Consider the following 19,645-nt stretch of genomic DNA (forward strand, 5'->3'; position numbering starts at 1 on the left):
ATATAGGACTCGTTTTACTGTGGATATAGATACTTCTGTACCTGTTTCCGGCAGCATCTTCACAAGGTCCTTTGCTGTTCTTCTGGGACTGATTTGCACTTTTCGCACCAAAGTACGTTCATCTCTAGGAGACAGAACGCGTCTCCTTCCTGAACGGTATGACGGCTGCGTGGTCCCATGGTGTTTATACTTGCATACTATTGTTTGTACAGATGAACGTGGTACCTTCAGGCATTTGGAAATTGCTCCCAAGGATGAACCAGGTCTACAAATCTTATTTTTTCTGAGGTTTCTTTTGATTTTCCCATGATGTCAAGCAAGGAGGCACTGAGTTTGAAAGTAGGCCTTGAAATACATCCACAGGTACACCTCCAATTGACTCAAATTATGTCAATTAGCCTATCAGAAGCTTCTAAAGCCATGACTCAATTTTCTAAGCTGTTTAAAGGCACAGTCAACTTAGTGTATGTAAACTTCTAACCCACTGGAATTGTGATACAGTGAATTATAAGTTAAATAATCTGTCTGTAAACAATTGTTGGAAAAATTACTTGTGTCATGCACAAAGTAGATGTCCTAACCGACTTGCCAAAACTATAGTTTGTTAACAAGTGTGGAATGGTTTAAAAACAAGATTTAATTTGCGGAGTGGTTTAAAAACAAGATTTAATCGCTCCAACTAAAGTGTTTGTAAACTTCCGACTTCAACTGTATGATAAGCAATACGCAAAGCAGCAATACAGTAGAACATATGGCTGAAACTTATCAAAGTAACATAAAGTAATTAGTGGTAATTATCTATTATTACACAGCATGTGCGTCTTCTCCCTTCGGGCGACGATGACACTCCGACCTGAGCGGACAGGCAGTGTCCAGATGTGCATTACCAAGCACTCTGATTGGTTGGGAATGGCAGGGCTATGATGGGTGATTGATAACTTAAGTAGACTGAGCAGCCAAACTAACGTGACTGAAGGTAAACTGAAGGGACTGTGAGGGAAAGTTGGATAGAGAGGAAAGGTGAGGATGGCCTTTTTTACAGCCTAAATCAGTTCAGGAGTAAAGATGTGTTTAACAAGTCACATAATAAGTTACTTGGACCCACTCTGTGTGCATTAATAGTGTTTAACATGATTTTTGAATGATTACTTCATCTCTGCACCCAGCACATACAATTATCTGTAAGTTCCCTCAGTCGAGCATTACAGATTCAACCACAAAGACCAAGAAGGCCACCTATTGGTAGATTGGTAAAAATAAAATAACTGGATATCCCTTTGAGCATGGTGAAGTTATTAATTATACTTTGGACATCCTTCCTAACTCTTAACGGAGAGGAAAGAAACCGCTCAGCCATACTGCTCGTTCTGTGTGTGATTTCCTGCAAGACAGGGATGTCAGTGTTCTGCCATGGCCAGCGAAAAGCCTGGATCGCAATCCCATTGAGCATGTCTGGTACCTGTTGGATCGAAGGGTGAGGGCTAGGGCCATTCCCCCCAGAAATATCTGGGAACTTGCAGGTGCCTTGGTGGAAGAGTGGGGTAACATCTCACAGCAAGAACTGGCAAATCTGGTGCAGTCCACGAGGAGGAGATTAAGTACTGCATACTTAATGCAGCTGGTGGCCACACCAGATACTGACTGTTAATTTTGATTTTGACCCCCCCTTTGTTCAGGGACACATTATTAAATTTGTATGTCTGTGGAACTTGTTCAGTTTATGTCTCAGTTGTTAAATCTTGTTATGTTCATACAAATATTTACGCATGTTAAGTTTGCTGATAATAAACGCAGTTGACAGTGAGAGGACGTTTCTTTTTTTGCTGAGTTTACAATACAAAATGTTCACCATACAACAATATCACAATGTATGTGTATGCAATCATTTTATCATCAATTTCTCTCAGCCAATCATCAGACGTTTGTGTAAGTGCTCTGCTTGTTGATTGTCCTTCCCTATAACCGTGCTAAAAGTCTGTTGTCAATTTGTTTACTGTGAAATAGTATTGTATCTGGTCAAACCAGATCCAGCAGGTTTGCAAGCAGAGTAAAACAAAATTAACAAAACTGATGTATCTTTCAGGACCTATTCAGGCCGTTGGTAGATACACCCAATACAAAAATTAAATTAAATGATTGTGTACTCACTCCTGCCTGCTATATTGAACTATTTGCCGAAAACAAAGACATTCGCTCTGCTAATCGTCAGCAGGAGGAGAACAATTAACTTTTTGTCCTGAATACAAAGTATTTTGTTTGGGGCAAATGCAATACAACACATTACTGAGTACCAATCCTCATATTTTCAAGCATAGTGGTGGCTACATCATGTTATGGGTATGCTTGTAATCGTTAAGGACTGGTGAGTTTTTCAGGATAAAAAAAGAAATGTAATGGAGCTAAGCACAGGCAAAATCCTATTGGAAAACCTGGTTCAGTCTGCTTTCCACAAGACACTGCGAGATTAATTCACCTTTCAGCAGGACAATAACCTAACATGCAAGGCCAAATATACACGAGTTCCTTACCAAGAAGACAGCAAATGTTCCTGAAGGGCCGAGTAACAGTTTTGACTGAAATTTGTTTCAGAATCTATTGCAAGACCTGAAGATGGGCCTCCCGAGCGGCGCAACGGTCTAAGGCACTGCATCGCTGTGTTGCAGCGTCACTACAGCCTGGGGTTTGATCCCAGGCTGTGTCATTACTGTCCGTGACTGGGAGTCTCATATGCGGCACACAATTGAACCAACGTCTTCCGGGTTAGGGGAGGGTTTGGCCGGTGAGGCTTTACTTGGCTCATCGCGCTCTAGCAACTCCTTGTGGCATGCCGGGTGCCTGCAGGCTGACTTCGGTCAAGTTGAACGTTGTTTCCTACGACACATTGGTGCAGCTGGCTTCTGAGTTAAGAGAGCGGGTGTTAAGAAGCGTGGTTTGGCGGGTCATGTTTCGGAGGACCTTTGCCTCTCCCGAGCGTGTTGGGGAGTTGCTGCGATGAGACAAGATCGTAATCATGAAATTGGGGGTAAAAATTACAACAACAAAAAAAGACCTGAAAAAGGTTGTCTAGCAATGAACATGATTTTTACCTTGTCAGCTCAGGGATTCAATCTAGCAACCTTTCGGTTACTGGCTCAACGCTCTAACCACTAAGGTACCTGCCGCCCCAGGTAGCTTAGCATTTTTTAAGCTTAAATCTTATAATTTATTTATATTTTTTATAATTAAATCCATTTTAATCCCACTTTGTAACATCAAGGGGTGTAAATACTTTCTGAAGGCAATGTATTTCAAGAACTGCATCATAAGCAGTTTTGATACGGTAAAGTGTACCTAAAAATGCAGGAAGTAATGGTACAAGAGTGGGTTTCGGAATTATGCTAACCTGAGATTTTAATGTACCTGAAAAACACCTTTAATGCAGGGAGGAATGGTTCCAGGACTGCTTCATTAGAATACACCATACAAAGGGGAAAAGAAAGGAATACATCTGCTCTGCATGACACAAGTCGCAGAACTACACAAGGTGAGACAGTAAAGATTTGTCGCACAATATACAGTATCAGTCAAAAGTTTGGACACACCTACTCATTCAAGGGTTTTTCAATTTTTTTCAATTTTCTACATTGTAGAATAATAGTGAAGACATCAAAACTATGAAATAACACATATGGAATCATGTAGTAACCAAAAAAGTGTTAAACAAATCTAAATTGATTTTATATTTGAGATTCTTCAAAGTAGCAACCCTTTGCCTTGATGAAAGCTTTCCAAACTCTTGGCATTCTCTCAACCAGCTTCATGAGTTAGTCACCTGGAATGCATTTCAATTAACAGTTGTGCCTTGCTAAAAGTTAATTTGTGGAATCACTTTCCTTCTTAATGCGTTTGAGCATATAAATTGTGTTGGGACAAGGAAGGGGTGGTATACAGAAGATAGTCCTATTTGGTAAAAGACCAAGTCCATATTATGGCAAGAACAGCTCAAGTAAGCAAAGAGAAACCACAGACCATCATTATTTTAAGACATGAAGGTAAGTCAATGCAGAAAATCTCAAAAACCATCAAGCGCTATGATGAAACTGGCTCTCATGAGGACCACCACAGGAAAGGAAGACCCAGAGTTACCTCTGCTGCAGAAGATAAGTTCATTAGAGTAAACTGCACCTCAGATTGCAGCCCAAATAAATGTTTCAGAGTTCAAGTAACACACATCTTAACATCAACTGTTCAGAGGAGACTGTGTGAATCAGGCCTTCATGGTCAAATTGCTGCAAAGAAACCACTACTAAAGGACGCCAATAAGAAGAAGAGACTTGCTTGGGTCAAGAAACACAAGCAATGGACATTAGACCGGTGAAAATCTGTCCTTTAGACTGATGAGTCCAAATTTGCGATTTTTGGCTCCAACCGCCGTGTCTTTGTGAGACGCAGAGTAGGTGAACAGATGATCTCCGCATGTGTGGTTCCCACAGTGAAGCATGGAGGAGGAGGTGTGATGGTGTGGGGATGCTTTGCAGGTGATACTGTCAAAGATGTATTTAGAATTCAAGGCACACTTAACCAGCATGGCTACCACAGCATTTTTCAGCGATATGCCATCCCATCTGGTTTGCCCTTAGTGGAACTATCATTTGTTTTTCAACACGACAATGACCCAACACACCTCCAGGCTGTGTAAGGGCTATTTGACCAAGGAGAGTGATGGAGTGCTGCATCAGATGACCTGGCCTCTACAATCACCCGACCTCAACCCAATTGAGATGGTTTGTATGAGTTGGACCACAGACGGAAGGAAAAGCATCCAACAAGTGCTCGCATATGTGGGAACTCCTTCAAGACTGTTGGAAAAGCATTCCAGGTGAAGTTGGTTAAGAGAATGCCAAGAGTGCAAAGCTGTCATCAAGGCAAAGGGTGGCTACTTTGAAGAATCTCAAATATAAAATATATTTTGATTTGTTTAACACTGTTTTGGTTGCTACATGATTCCATATGTGTTATTTCATAGTTTTGATGTCTTAACTATTATTTTTCAATGTAGAAAATACAAAAAATTTAAAAACTTTGAATGAGTAGGTGTGTCCAAACTTTTGACTGGTACTGTATATTGTTGAAACACTTTAGCTTCCACAATATCATACAAAATAATTATATTCATTTGACATAGGTGACACTTCAACAGCACACAAAATCCCAAGCTGTTTGTTAAAGATGATTGTGAATGACCTACAACCATTGTCTATTGTTGAAGACAAAGGTATCTGCGATGTTATGAGGGCCATTGAGCCCACACCAAAAATTTCACGAGTGACATCCAAAGACCTACGCATACAACTTCTTAAAATGTATAAAGAGACTAAAGAGATGGTGAAAAAAGAATTGGCTTCATCAGATGACATTTCGTTGACATCAGAATTGTGGGTTTCAAGAGCTGAAGTATCTTTTGTGACGGTGACCTGTCACTATCTAGGCAAAGACTGGCATCTGAAGTCCCATGTGTTGGAAACAGCCAATTTACCGGATGAACATACGCCAAAAAACATAGTGGACCAGTTGCTGAAGACAGCAAAAGCATGGGACATTAAAGACAAAATCCATACCGTTGTCATGGAAGGAGGAACAACCATGAAGGACGAAGTCTCAAAAGCTGGATGGACACACATCTCTTGTCTTGCTTATACTTTGGACTTGGTGTTCAAAGATGTCCTAGAAAAATATCCTGGACTTAAAACTCTGCTGAAAAAGTCCCAGAATGTTGTGAGGTTCTTCAACTGTGACATCAAAGCAGAACAAAACCTCAAGGAGTACCAACTGAAACTAAAGTTGCCTGAAAGTGGACTGATCCAGTCTGTTGGTAACGGTTGGCTCTCTTCACTCAGTATGCTGGAGCGATTTGTAGAACAGCACCAGGCCATTACAGCTGTGCTCCTTCAGAGGCTTGAGTACAACCTATGGCTTGCAGACGAAGACATAAAGACAATCAATGATGTCATAGCCGCACTTCAGCCTTTCAAAAAGGCAACAAGAGAAATGCCAAGAGCGGGATATGAATCCATATCATTTATCATTCCACTTATGACCAGATGTCAGAGAGACATCGAACAGTTGGCACGAAATGGTAACGAGGTAGCATTCGGTCTGGCCAAAATGTGTGAATGGCATTTTTGCAATGTCAAGTTCAACCGCTGGCTTACAGTTAGCACAGTCCTGGACCCAAGATTCAAGAAGCTCCAACTCTCTGGTGATAACAATGTCCAGTTTTCCAGAGGACAAATCCTCAAAGCAATGGATGACATCAACACAAGTGCAGTGTCTGCTCCAGTTGGTTTTGGCAACCAATCACACTTTGATTGTGACTTTATGAAGTATGTCAAAGAGAGACCCATCACAATGTTTCAGAGCCCCCTGAAATGGTGGTGGGTCAAAAAAGACTTAGTGGTTCTAAGAAGGATTGCACGTAAATACCTTAGCGTTGTTTGCACAGCAATACCACTGGAGAGAGTTTTCGCCAAAGAAGAGAGCGATGTCTTCTGTAACAGGCGAAGCTGCTTAGAGACGGAAAATGTCAATATAGTACTATTTCTAAACAGCAACTGTTCTACAACAATGTAGCAACTCACTGGGGAAAAAACGAGTTGAATCAACGTTGTCTCCACGTCATTTCAACCCAAAAATCTATGTGATGACGTTGAATCAAAGCGGAAAACTGATTGGATTTGCAAAAAGTAATCGACGTGACATTTTATATTTTTTTCACCCAATTTTTTACCTTAATCCAATGACATGGTGAATGTGTTTGTTGATTTCACGTTGAATTCACTTTAGTTGACAACTCAACCAAATGTAAATCAAAACAAGACTTTGAATTGATGTCTGTGCCCAGTTGGAACACACCAATGACAAAAGTACTCTTTCAATTATAAAGCAACCTGAGATTATATACTGTATATATAAAATACTGTACAAATATGTGATGACCATGTGTTTATATAAACTACAAAGTAAACATAACTGTCAATTACCTAAGACAGAATTTTATTTCAAACATTACAACATAAACATTAGAACCTGATCAACCTTTAATCGAGAGTAAAAAACGATAACACTGAAAACACAGATTACGACTGCCACCTGGTGGAAAAGATAACACTTTTTGTGTGCAACAGGCAAGATACATTATCTTTCAGTATGATACTGGATGAGAACAAAATGATACACAAAATAACATCACCAGATTTTTGGGGGGATAAGATGAGAGTCACAAGAGGTAGATGTTTTACGCAGCTCTTTTCAGTTCTACCTTGAGCTTCCTGCATTGAAAATCTGATTGTTACCTGTGGGTTGAGTAAATCTTGACTCAAAATAATTATGTCATATAGTCATATTATATAGTCATATTGTTTGTACCAAGAATAAATATGAAGTGATGTTTGTTTACATTTATCAAATATACTGTCTGTAAAGCTATATGAAAACGTGTACATTTTTACATTTTCATCAATAAATGTACATGTTACATTTATCTCAAGGCATTCCTCTGTCTTTATTCCAGTATAGGACAGTTGAAAGGACTGTTTTAACTAAATGCCAACTATAGGCTGAATATCCACAATATGCAAGTCTTGTCAACCAGTAGAAGAAACAAATTTTGCACATGACAAGAATCAAGACCAACACATATCTAATGGTGTCTAGATGAGCAAGTCTTACCTTGTAGCAGGTTACCATAGGGGGTCTGTTGTGGTGGCTGAAGTAGGTTGGGCTAGAGTGGTGTTGCCTGGAGTAGGTTTCATGCTGGTGTCTAATCTGATGGTTGATGTTCTCTATGCTTTTAAGGGAAGTAAAAGACAAACATCATAAAGAAATAGTTTGATAGATTTGTGTATAGATAGATAGTAATTTGTTACATCTACTACAGTAAGCTAGTGTATGTCAGGCTTGACCTCAGTGGCACCAACCTTTGAGTGATCAGTGTTGTAGATCCTGGGTATCATCTGCCATTTTGGGCTGAAGATTGAAAAATGAAAAACAGAGCAATCAAACAAGTAAGTAAACAGGAATAAAAGCAATTTTGGGTTGTTAGGTTCTAAATAAACGGACGACTAGGAAAAGCTCAAACCATGTTTATTCACCCACTGAGTCAAACAGCTGCAGAGAAAAAGACATGTTTCCACAAGTACATATATTTATACCCTCTACTGAGCAGAGTCAAATCCTTGCACATCTAGACAGCCAATACATCTCTGTTGCTAGGCAAGAACTTAAGTGATGTGTGTAATAAACTGTTCCTTCTCCCATCATGTGACCTGACCTCACCTCAGCCCACATTCCTCACTAATCCACAGCTATCCACCCTTATCAGTGACCGCAGCCATGTAATTGCCTTTTCCCTTACTTAGTAACTTTCCAAGCCCATGGCTCTTATCCAACCTCCATTAACCCCACCATATACATTCCTCATACATATCACCATTAGCTTCTAGTATAGCAAGTATTTCAAATTATAGCCCAACAGGGTCTTAAAGTTGACTAGTTAAAAATGCACATCATCTCATGAGAAGAAGGGGTATCTTACTGGCTGAAACTGCAGTCTGCTCCATATGGATAGAAGCCAATCAGGTGCTTGGGACACATCATCAACCCTGGGATATGGGGACGTCTGCACTTAGGGCCTATATAGAGCATGACATCTCAGAGGAAGCATTTCACAAAACTAAAGCCATTGGACATGTACAATAACTCTGTGCCAGCATCTACTTCACTACTGTGTTATGAAGAACAATTCAATGTGTCCCTTGTACAACCATCCTATTCAACTTTAGTCCAGTCACACTGAAAACTACATCCCCCAGCAGGCAAAGTGATGCTTCCATTCTCACCACTGATGCAAAATCCCCTGTTGTAGAATGGGCAGACTTGAAGTCTTCTGGAGGGTGATCCAATGAACAGGGTACTCCAGGGGGTACTCCCAGTCATTGTAGTCCACTGATTGGACAAAGACAAAAAAGATTACTACTTTCACTAGTCAACGTCCATACTCTAATTGGCCTACACTGTAACGGAAAACTATAATTTATATTGGTAATTTGGGGTATTATCAACAGAAAAATGCGGTCAAATATTTTACTGCAGCAACTGTAAATTATGGTGCATTGTGGTAAAATATTGTGGGCGGGGAAAGAATTTCTGTATTTCAATTGGTACTGTAACTCCATCCCACAGAATACAGCACCTTACTGTATTTGTGGAGCGACAAAAACCTTGTGTCCACAAGTGGATGCATGGTATTGTGGTTCTGGCTCATTAACATATTTTGAGGCATGCCTTGTAAGTGGCTACATTTCTTGCACCCTTTACTGAGAGTGCTGTACCAATTTAACTGATATGTGGTAGTAGCGTACCATCAATTTAAAATGTATAGGGGACAGATTGAAGTAGCAGCAAGTCTTAAACCTTCATGGTTGAGCATTTTGCCATGTCCTATTGGTCTGTTTTACCTTGTAGTTGCTGCCAGTTTGGTAGCCTTTGTTAAGGCCTTAAACGCAACTGATGTAAAACACAAAATATTAATTGATATGCCGTAATGTGTAAACACATCCCCTGTTGAAGAATGGGCAGACTTTAAGTCTTCTGGGGGGTGATCCAATGAACAGGGTACTCCAGGGGGTACTCCCAGTCATTGTAGTCCACTGATTGATTGGACAAAGACCAAAAAGATGATTACTTTCACTAGTCAACGTCCATACTCTAATTGGCCTACACTGTAACGGAAAACTATAATTTATTTAGGTAATTTGGGGTATTATGTAAACACATTCCCTAGCAGCCAACCTAAAAGCACCAATCCCTTGTAATTACAGTAAAATACTGTGAAATACAAACCCCATCTCCCCTCAATTAATTTAATTCATCTATTCATTCAATGCAAATACAGCAGCCTAAACTATTTTTTTTACAGTTCAATACAGTTAATTTTACAGTATTGTATTATGTCATTACGCAGTTACTTGCTTTGAGACTGTATTAGGATTACAGTAGCTGTACTGCAATATCAAATACAGTAAATTACTTGCCAATGAGCTGCCTGTAAATTACTGACAATTTCAGGGCATCCCCTTTACAGTGTATGATTCTATTCAATGTGACCCCTATCACGCCTCATAGTCATACCATACCGTGATATCTCATTCCAGAGGGGGGTAGAAACCTAGTGGAAAAAGGATCATAGTTGCACTTGTTGGACACCCTTGAATCTCTCCTGTGCCCATGGAGAAACCTGCATGTGTAGCCATTCCTGCACTCTCTGCGTATCCAGAACCTGCACACAGGGTTGGGTAGGTTACTTTCTAAATGTAATCCGTTAGTTACTAGTTACCTGTCACAAATTGTAATCAGTAATGTAACTTTTGGATTACCCAAACTCAGTAACGGAATTTGATTACATTCCATTACTTTTACATGACTTCCCCCTTAAGAGGCATTAGAAGAAGACAAAAAATGTATGTTACCAATTGAAAGACATTTGCAGGATAAATCAATGTTAAAGTTTACATAGCTGGCCATATATGGATGTTAAAATGTAGTTTATGGGTTGGTTATGTAGGCTTCTTCTAACCCATCGCTTTCTACTACATATAATAATACAATTAAATTAAATATTTACATTAAAAACCAAAGTCTATCAGAATTCCAGTCATTCCAATAAATGTTATAACCCTTGATCTTCAAGAATAGGACTTGGAAATATGGTATAAATTAGCCAAATTGTTTTAACTAAGCATGACCCCAAAAATAAGGACTTATTAGCCAGCCCTACTCTGTTGTTTATGATTTTGTTGTCATAGAGGACTGATTGGGCTCATTGATTCGAGTTGAAAAATAAATGCTGCGCTCATGGAATGGCATGCTTTGCCAAGAGTGTGCAAAGCTTTCATTAAGGCAAAAGGTGGCTACTTTGAAGAATAGAAAATAGAAAATAAGAAAAATAAAGAAATACCCTTGAATGAGTAGGTGTCCAAACTTTTGACTGGCACTGTATATAAACTCAGCAAAAAAAGAAACATCCTCTCACTGTCAACTGCATTCATTTTCAGCAAACTTAACATGTGTAAATATTTGTATGAACATAACAAGATTCAACAACTGAGACATAAACTGAACAAGTTCCACAGACATGTGACTAACAGAAATGGAATAATGTGTCCCTCAACAAAGAGGGGGGGTCAAAATCAAAATTAACAGTCATTATCTGGTGTGGCCACCAGCTGCATTAGGTATTGCATCTCCTCCTCATGGACTGTACCAGATTTGCCAGTTCTTGCTGTGAGATGTTACCCCACTCTTCGAACAAGGCACTTGCAAGTTCCCGGACATTTCTGGGGGGAATGGCCATAGCCCTCACCCTCCGATTCAACAGGTCCCAGACGTGCTCAATGGGATTGAGATCCAGGCTCTTCGCTGGCCATGGCAGAACACTGACATTCCTGTCTTGCAGGAAATCACGCACAGAACAAGCAGTATGGCTGGTGGCATTGTCATGCTGGAGGGTCATGTCAGGATGAGCCTGCAGGAAGGGTACAACATGAGGGAGGAGGATATCTTTCCTGTAATGCACAGCGTTGAGATTACCTGCAATGACAACAAGCTCAGTCCGATGACGCTGTGACACACCGCCCCAGACAATGACGGACCCTCCACCTCCAAATCGATTTAAAAGTAATTGTCGAAGTAGTCATCTAGTTTTTCAAAAGTATCGGTAATCTGATCACAGTATTTTTGCTGGATTACAGTTACCGTTTTTTTGTAATCGTTTATTATATGTTACTCCCCAACCCTGCCTGTCCCTCCTATCTCTGTCACCGTGGCAGCTTGGAGAAGGGGAATCTGAAATAAGGGAAATTAGGCATTTTACTAAATCAATTAATACAGTCATCATTTATATATGATTTAATAGGCTATCCTAATGGTTTTAGGCTTCAAGTGGTTCATCATTCGAGTATTTCAAGTGTATCTTTTTTCGATATCAGTTACGTAACGTTTGCCTAGGCTAGGCTACTCAACAAGCAGCCATCACAAAGTGAGCCAGTTGAAACATAATTTAACTCTTCATTGTCTTTCAAGTTGTGTAGCCTAAACCCATGTTTCATTTCAATAACATAATTTATGGCGTTTTTACTTATCAGTTCGAAGATTCAACACAACGAACAGTTTTAGCTTCTTCGTTCGAATACAACCTAGTGAAAGGTACATTGAATCGATGCACCGACTGTCTGACTGCCGTAAATGTTGTATCAGTGTACTAAATGTCACACTACTTGTCGCTAGGGAGCAGTATATACTAATACCAGCAGCGTTGACTCGGAGACTCATGCACGGATAACAGGGCCGGCGTCAGAACGAATCAGTTGGATGGGCCTTTGGGGACACGTTTCTCTTCACGGGATCTCCTATGTGTGCACGCGCTTGGGTGTTATGGTAAAGATCACAGGCAGCTTTTGAGTTTCAAGTTTGGGGTAGTTTACAATTTATCCTACGATCTGCGTGAAAATTATGATTGTTGTTGTAAGTGCATTTTCGTGGAACAGTTTCAATAATAACATAGTTTCAATAATAACATTTTCATATCTCAAAATCACTGTCACGTGGTTAATCATACAAATCGGAAGTCAAATGTGAAAAAAATCAGCCTCTATCGTATGGACACATTGATACACTGTGGTCCATTTAAGTGATAATGGCCGAGAAGCCGGTGTTTGGAGGATATTTTGGCACGGGTGTTGTTAGACAACGGGTTACCAACATATTCAAATAATGATTAACATGTTTTTATTAAAAACGTTATTTAGATTAATGTATTCATACCATTTTATCCTTATATAGTCCCGACACACATCTATGGTTGCTAGAGACGCGACCCAGTTGTTCAGTCTTTTTGTTCTGTATCTATGGACGCGACCCAGTCATTCGTTCTAAATGGTCCATTACCATACTGCCTGGCAACGTTCTATCCCTTGCTTGCTAGCCAGCCAACTACAGCTAACTTAGAGTCATATCAAAAAGTGCAGCCAGAATAACAGCAAAGTAGCTGCATTTGCTTAAGTGACGTTTAGTGACATTTATTTGGATACATCCATAACAATTAGCTAAATACATTTTATTGAGTGATATAACTCAGAGATAGCTTATAGGCCAATTCAGCAGTAGGCCTATAACTTCCATCTTCAACTAAGTAAAATACATAAGCCTAAAGCCGACAAAAAAAAACCGTAGAAAATATCCTGATCAAAATTATGGTTCTTTCAAACACATTCAACTCTCGACTCCGCCTGTCTGCCTCCCTTTCTATCTGTCTTGACTTGAGCTCGAACTTGCAACATTGTATCAACTAGACTATTCCGGGCCCTCAGAGTTTCCCACGCCAGTGATCTTGGGACAGACAGATATTTTTTTATGACGTCGCCACTGGATATATGGGATCATCATTCTTCACACCGAGGCTTGGTGATTATCGAGGCCGGGAGTGTTGGAAAGATTTTTCAAATACTGAGGAACTATCATTTGCAATGGATGTTTAAAAAACAGACTTCATTTACAATGTGTGAGGTAAAGAAAAAAATACCGATTAATGGTGGACGTGGTGAGTTAAGACAATAAGAAATTAGGCATTGCCAAATGGGCACTTTCCTAGGTTTGCATGCAGCAGGCCAGGTAGGGCTACTTCTACGTGCTCCCTTGACGTTGTCAGGTCAGAGAACCCAGTCACATGATCATTGCTCACCGAGGACTCCAAACAAAAGACAATGAAAGATTGACTAAGCTCTTAATGAAAATTAATTAATTAATATATGCATTAACAGAAATGTGTGTAACCAAATTAAAAGTGATTAACGGTACATCTACTAGGCCTACTGGTGACACATGTAATGGGGAATTGATAAAAATAAATAAAAAAAAACATCAAAGGGCAACTATTCACACAATGAAACATAGAATGGGAAAGAATTGGCGGGAGACAGCTGAGTGCATTCTGGACAGCAGAGTGCATGCATTCTGGAGCCTTCATTCAGAGTAGGTGGGGCTCTGTGTTTGCCTGTTTTGTATGTTATTTTAGCATTAATACATGTCACATATCAGTTTGCAAACACTGTTAAAGAAAATCATTGAGTTAATAAAGCTGCATATAAACATGGTCTCTTTTTTGCTTTCTTGAGTAAGGCAGCTCCAAAATGCAGGAGTTTCAGCCTAGCTCGGTGCTTTCTGTGGTGGTGGGGCAGCCAGTAGAATATACGGAGCGTAGGGTTTGGTAATGTCTTCTTGTTATGCCATGATTGCCTCAGTGTTCTGTCACTCATGGGGGCACTACATCACTGCAAAATTTACGGGGAGAGCTCGGAAATTCAAGCCCGTTGGGTGAGCCATAGAGTTACATTAGAAGTGCCCATGCAAGAAGGCTCAAGGTCATTGGCCACAGATAAAATGACGTCAAATCACGTTATATCTACAGTAGCTTTGATTGGACTGATCATGTCAACATCATACTTTCAAAATCTTAGGTAGCAAGCTAGCAGTCATCATCATGAATCAAGTCGACAATCTACTGGCAAATCCGTTTCAATCCTTGTCATATGAAGAACAATTATGAAGAGAAATTATAGATAAAAGGCATTGGTGCTCATCGGCCATTGGACATAAACATTACACAACATGTTGGAAATTGCAATTTTAACAATTAATGATTTGGAAGGAATAAGTGGCTAACTGCAAGCAAAGTATTTGCAAAGCATCACTATCCTGCTATTCAGTGGAGTGGATGTGTGGTCCAAGTCTGGCTTTAAGGGTCTCTTTTCCTAGCTTAAAAGGATAAACATTCAACATTGGCCATGCTGTCAATCAAGCATGACTTCTCCTGCTTTCAAAACAACTGGAAACTCGGAACTCGGAAATCTCCGACTCCAGTGAGTTAAAGACAACTGGGAACTCTGAAAAAAACGAGCTCCAACTGGCAAAATATGTTTTGAACGGTCATCCAGCTCGGAATTCCAAGTTGGGAACTCTGGCTTTTTCTAGAGCTCCGACCTGAAGATCACTAACGTCATGATTCGATCTTGTTTTTTTCAGAGTTCCCAGTCGTCTTGAAAGCACCATAAATCCAGAGAATGACAAACTGTGATGACAAAGTTTGATGACAAAATTTGCTCACCAAGGACCTCCTCGCCACCTTCCTGTTCAAGTGAGCACAACACAGCAAGGTGAGTGCAAAAATGTCTTGTATGCTGCTGCATAAATGATGTAATATGCCAGGGAGATATGTATACTGTTACTAAGAAAATAATATTAAGTGTATGTTGTATAGTAAGCGGTTAGTAGCCCATGTTCCTCACCCTAATAATTTGGTCCCTCCCCCCCCCCATTATTTAGCCTACGCTTCTGACTTGGTGGTGCACGTGTAACCTATAGCCTGTTTTAGAGAAATGTCATCATTGCATATTGTAAGAGCTTTCATTGTCTGCTTATATGCCCCCTTTATTTATCCTACGGTTCTGACTTGATGTACAGGGAGAATACTGTAAGAAAGGCCCATGTTCTGAATTCTGTCGCTGTACATTTCAAAGGTGTTGAACAAATAGTTATATTGACTATGTCCATCCTAGCTCGCTCATTAATGTCTTAATCAAAATTACAGATTGCTTCTTATCCGCTCGTCGTCCCCTTATGCCATAGTTTGTACATCTCAATTGTCAGTATAAACCACATTTGTTTAAGCAAGTCAGCCATATCAGCTATGTTTTTTAAAAGACAGTAAATGAGGCTGAATGAACTGTTTTGCTGCCAGACATGGCTCTGCTGATAGCCAGGTGTAACAGTGGTAATGTGTTGGGACTGCTGTTGGGACTCTGCTGTTGGGACAACTTTATGTAGACCCTGACAGTTTGTGGGCACCATTTGTCACTAGGCCCTAACAGTTTGTGGGCACCATTTGTCACTAGGCCCTAACAGTTTGTGGGCACCATTTGTCACTAGGCCCTAACAGTTTGTGGGCACCATTTGTCACCATTAGAGTCCAATTCATGTATTGTTTAGTGTTGTGTTGTGTTGTGTAGTGGCTTTACTGGCATGCATCTAAAACATTATTTTTGAGTTTGCCCCACCAAGATTTATTTACATGCTAAAATCGCCACTGGACACGCCATATCTTCGCCACACACCCCTCTCCTTCTTGTTGCGCTGTGGGATTCCCAAATAGGCATAGGCCTAAGGCACCTATGATTTGTAACAATCAACAGCTATCTTTATTTTTAATGAGCATGCTCTCTGGTGAAGTATTGTGAATGTTTTTATTTAGACAGGAGTAATTATATAATTTTGGCAAAACATCAATTTACACTGTTAGGAAGCCAGCATCCTAACAGTGCACTGTGCACTGTTGGGGATGAATCAGAATGAGTTGGGTAACATAGATAAGATGTTTTATTTTCATAATATGCTTGTGAGATACTTGTCATTAAAATATTTCCCTTTGTCTATAGGGTTGGCAGTTACAGTTATCACTTCTCAGCTAGGGCTTAGTCACTTGGGGCCCAGAGAGGGGAGAGGTCAGGCTTGTCTTCATATGTCAATGTATCTGTTAAACCATGTGGTGCTATGTAGAATATCAGAAGGGGAGGAGGACAGAATGGAACATTGTCTTCTTATGGGAATGTGTCTGTAACTATTCCTAAACCATGTGAAGGGATGGCGTTATTAATGGGGAACCAGTTAGTTATCTCATACAATGTCTGTACGCCAGTCACTCCCTACTTTTCTCATTGGGGGAAAGAGTATGGCAGTGTCTGGAACCATTATATGTCCCCTCTGAGGTTGCCCTTATCTTGACCTAGTATATGACCTAAGAGGCTCACTGTCTTCAGTGAGTTTGTCCAGGTTTGGGTGTATTTGAGATGGGAGTATCTAGAATTGACAATTGATATATGCCATTGGATGAGGTAATGTTTTGGAACTCTGTGAAGTACCAAGAATGAGATTAGAACCTTATTTAGGAGACCAAACTGAACGATAATTTATAGCGAATGCTGTCTAGCTATGGGATACTCCTCTCTCAAGTAAAAGTCTTTCTTTGTGAAGCAGTTCCTATTATCTGTGGTTTGTTATGTCGACTAGGGGGTGGATCTTTGCTATAAAAGATCTCAGTTGCCATTATGTTGGCCACTCAACTATTTCATTAGTGATACTGAAATGTTGAAAGTCAAATGCTATTGCAAAAGCTTAATGATTATTAAAGGTGAAGTTTAAGTATAACTCTGACTGGTGTGTGGTTTGCTCTCTCATCATTTGGTAATACAGGAAATTGCCACGACAGCACCCGCCAACTTTCCTTACCCATTCGCAAGAGGCTGAAACCAGAGATCTGTATATAATGACGAGATGGTTATGTCTCCGCCCTAACAATGGGAGTCATCCCAAAGGCTGGAAGGCAGGCAACAAGCGTAGGTCTGCATATTATGCCCATAGAAACGTATTGGGCTTATTCTGGACAGATTATGGCAAAAGTGAGCCCTCTTGCGTCACCTCTTTCTCTCTGCTAAAACTCATTTCAATTTCAATGTCAATTTAAGGGCTTTATTGGCATGGGAAACATATGTTTACATTGCCAAAGCAAGTGAAATAGATAATAAACAAAAACAAAAATTGACAGCAAATATTACACTCATAAAAGTTTCAAAAGAATAAAGACATTTCAAATGTCATATTATGTGCAAATAGTTAAAGTATAAAAGGGAAAATTAAAAAACATAAATATGGGTTGTATTTACAATGATGTTTGTTCTTCCCTGGCTGCCCTTTTCTTGTGGCAACAGGTCACAAATCTTGCACAAAACACTCACCGGAGAAAGCATCTGAGTGAGCGAGATGTAACCCATGTACCTGATGGTGTCTGGCCAGGAATAGCACGACAGGCCATACCTTTTTGGTCCAGACAGCATCAGATACATGGTCTACATGTACGAAGACAGAGGGGCGCTGTTTCACTCACTCAGATGCTTTATCTGCTTTGATTTTGATTTTATTGTGATCTCTTTTAGTCCTCATTTGGACTAATCTTCCAAGAGTTCTTAAACATAAAAATACAATTTATAATACAATCAATTACATTTTCACATATAGCACACTGTTACAAACAGACATAATACACTAACATATTGACCAGATAAATACTCTAACAGTCTAAACAGATAGATTAGTTCCTTCATCTACCATAGTCCTGCAAACCTTCCAATTTATATTTAAATGGTTGTAAATGTTTGAATTTATATTTTGAAAGGTTTCTGTTTTGCTCAGATAAATTATAAAATTTCTTTGTTGCTCTGAATCTAAATGTTATTTTGCCGATTTCTCTTTTCTGCTGGGATAACACATGAACTCAGAAAAAAAAAAGTCCTCTCACTGTCAACTGCGTTTATTTTCAGCAAACTTAACATGTGTAAATATTTGTATGATCATAACAAGATTCAACAACTGAGACGTGAACTGAACAAGTTCCACAGACATGTGACTAACAGAAATGGAATAATGTGTCCCTGAATAAAGGGGGGGGTCAAAATCAAAATTAACAGTCATTATCTGGTGTGGCCACCAGCTGCATTAAGTACTGCAGTGCATCTCCATCTCATGGACTGCACCAGATTTGCCAGTTCTTGCTGTGAGATGTTACCCCACTCTTCCACCAAGGCACCTGCAAGTTCCCAGACATTTCTTGGGGGAAATCGCCCTAGCCCTCGCCCTTCGATCCAACAGGTCCCACATGTGCTCAATGGGATTGAGATCCGGGCTCTTCGCTGGCCATGGCAGAACATTGACATTCCTGTCTCGCAGGAAATCACGCACAGAACGAGCAGTATGGCTGGTGGCATTGTCATGCTGGAGGGTCATGTCAGGATGAGCCTGCAGGAAGGGTACCACATGAGGGAGGAGGATGTCTTCCCTGTAACACACAGCATTGAGATTGCCTGCAATGACAACAAGCTCAGTCCGATGATGCTGTGACACACCGCCCCAGACCATGACGGACACTCCACCACCAAATCGATCCCGCTCCAGAGTACAGGCCTCGGTGTAATGCTCATTCCTTCAACGATAAACGCGAATCCGACCATCACCCCTGGTGAGACAAAACCGTGACTCGTCAGTGAAGAGCACTTTTTGCCTGTCCTGTCTGGTCCAGCGATGGTGGGTTTGTGCCCGTAGGCGACGTTGTTGCCGGTGATATCTGGTGAGGACCTGCCTTACAACAGGCCTACAAGCCCTCAGTCCAGCCTCTCTCAGCCTATTGCGGACAGTCTGAGCACTGATGGAGGGATCGTGCGTTCCTAATGTAACTCAGGCAGTTGTTGTTCCCATTCTGTACCTGTCCCGCAGGATGTACCGATCCTGTGCAGGTGTTGTTACACGTGGTCTGCCACTACGAGGATGATCAGCCTTCCCTCCTGTCTCCCTGTAGTGCTGTCTTAGGCGTCTCACAGTACGTTTATTGCAATTTATTGCCCTGGTCACATCTGCAGTCCTCATGTCTCCTTGCAGCATGCCTAAGGCACGTTCACACAGATGAGCAGGGACCCTGGGCATCTTTCTTTTGGTGTTTTTCAGAGTCAGT

At 40.5% G+C, this 19,645-nt stretch overlaps 2 long non-coding RNA genes across 2 annotated transcripts in view; one reads left to right on the top strand and one right to left on the bottom strand.

Moving 5' to 3' along the window:
- The window catches only part of LOC139580205 (uncharacterized), a 6,215-nt gene extending 2,629 nt beyond the window's left edge, over positions 1-3,586 (top strand). The window contains exon 3 of the long non-coding RNA XR_011675994.1: positions 3,422-3,586. This is a non-coding gene — a long non-coding RNA (uncharacterized lncRNA). The remainder of the gene's footprint in view (positions 1-3,421) is intronic.
- A 3,435-nt stretch (positions 3,587-7,021) lies between these two features.
- Positions 7,022-12,275, bottom strand: LOC139580660 (uncharacterized). Its single transcript, XR_011676083.1, has 3 exons — positions 12,173-12,275; positions 7,956-11,880; positions 7,022-7,825 (listed from the first exon to the last, which is right to left on the bottom strand). It is a non-coding gene; the product is annotated as an uncharacterized lncRNA (long non-coding RNA).
- Between the last annotated feature and the right edge of the window lie 7,370 nt (positions 12,276-19,645).

This window comes from Salvelinus alpinus, chromosome 7 (genome assembly GCF_045679555.1).
Source record: "Salvelinus alpinus chromosome 7, SLU_Salpinus.1, whole genome shotgun sequence".
NCBI lineage: Eukaryota > Metazoa > Chordata > Actinopteri > Salmoniformes > Salmonidae > Salvelinus > Salvelinus alpinus.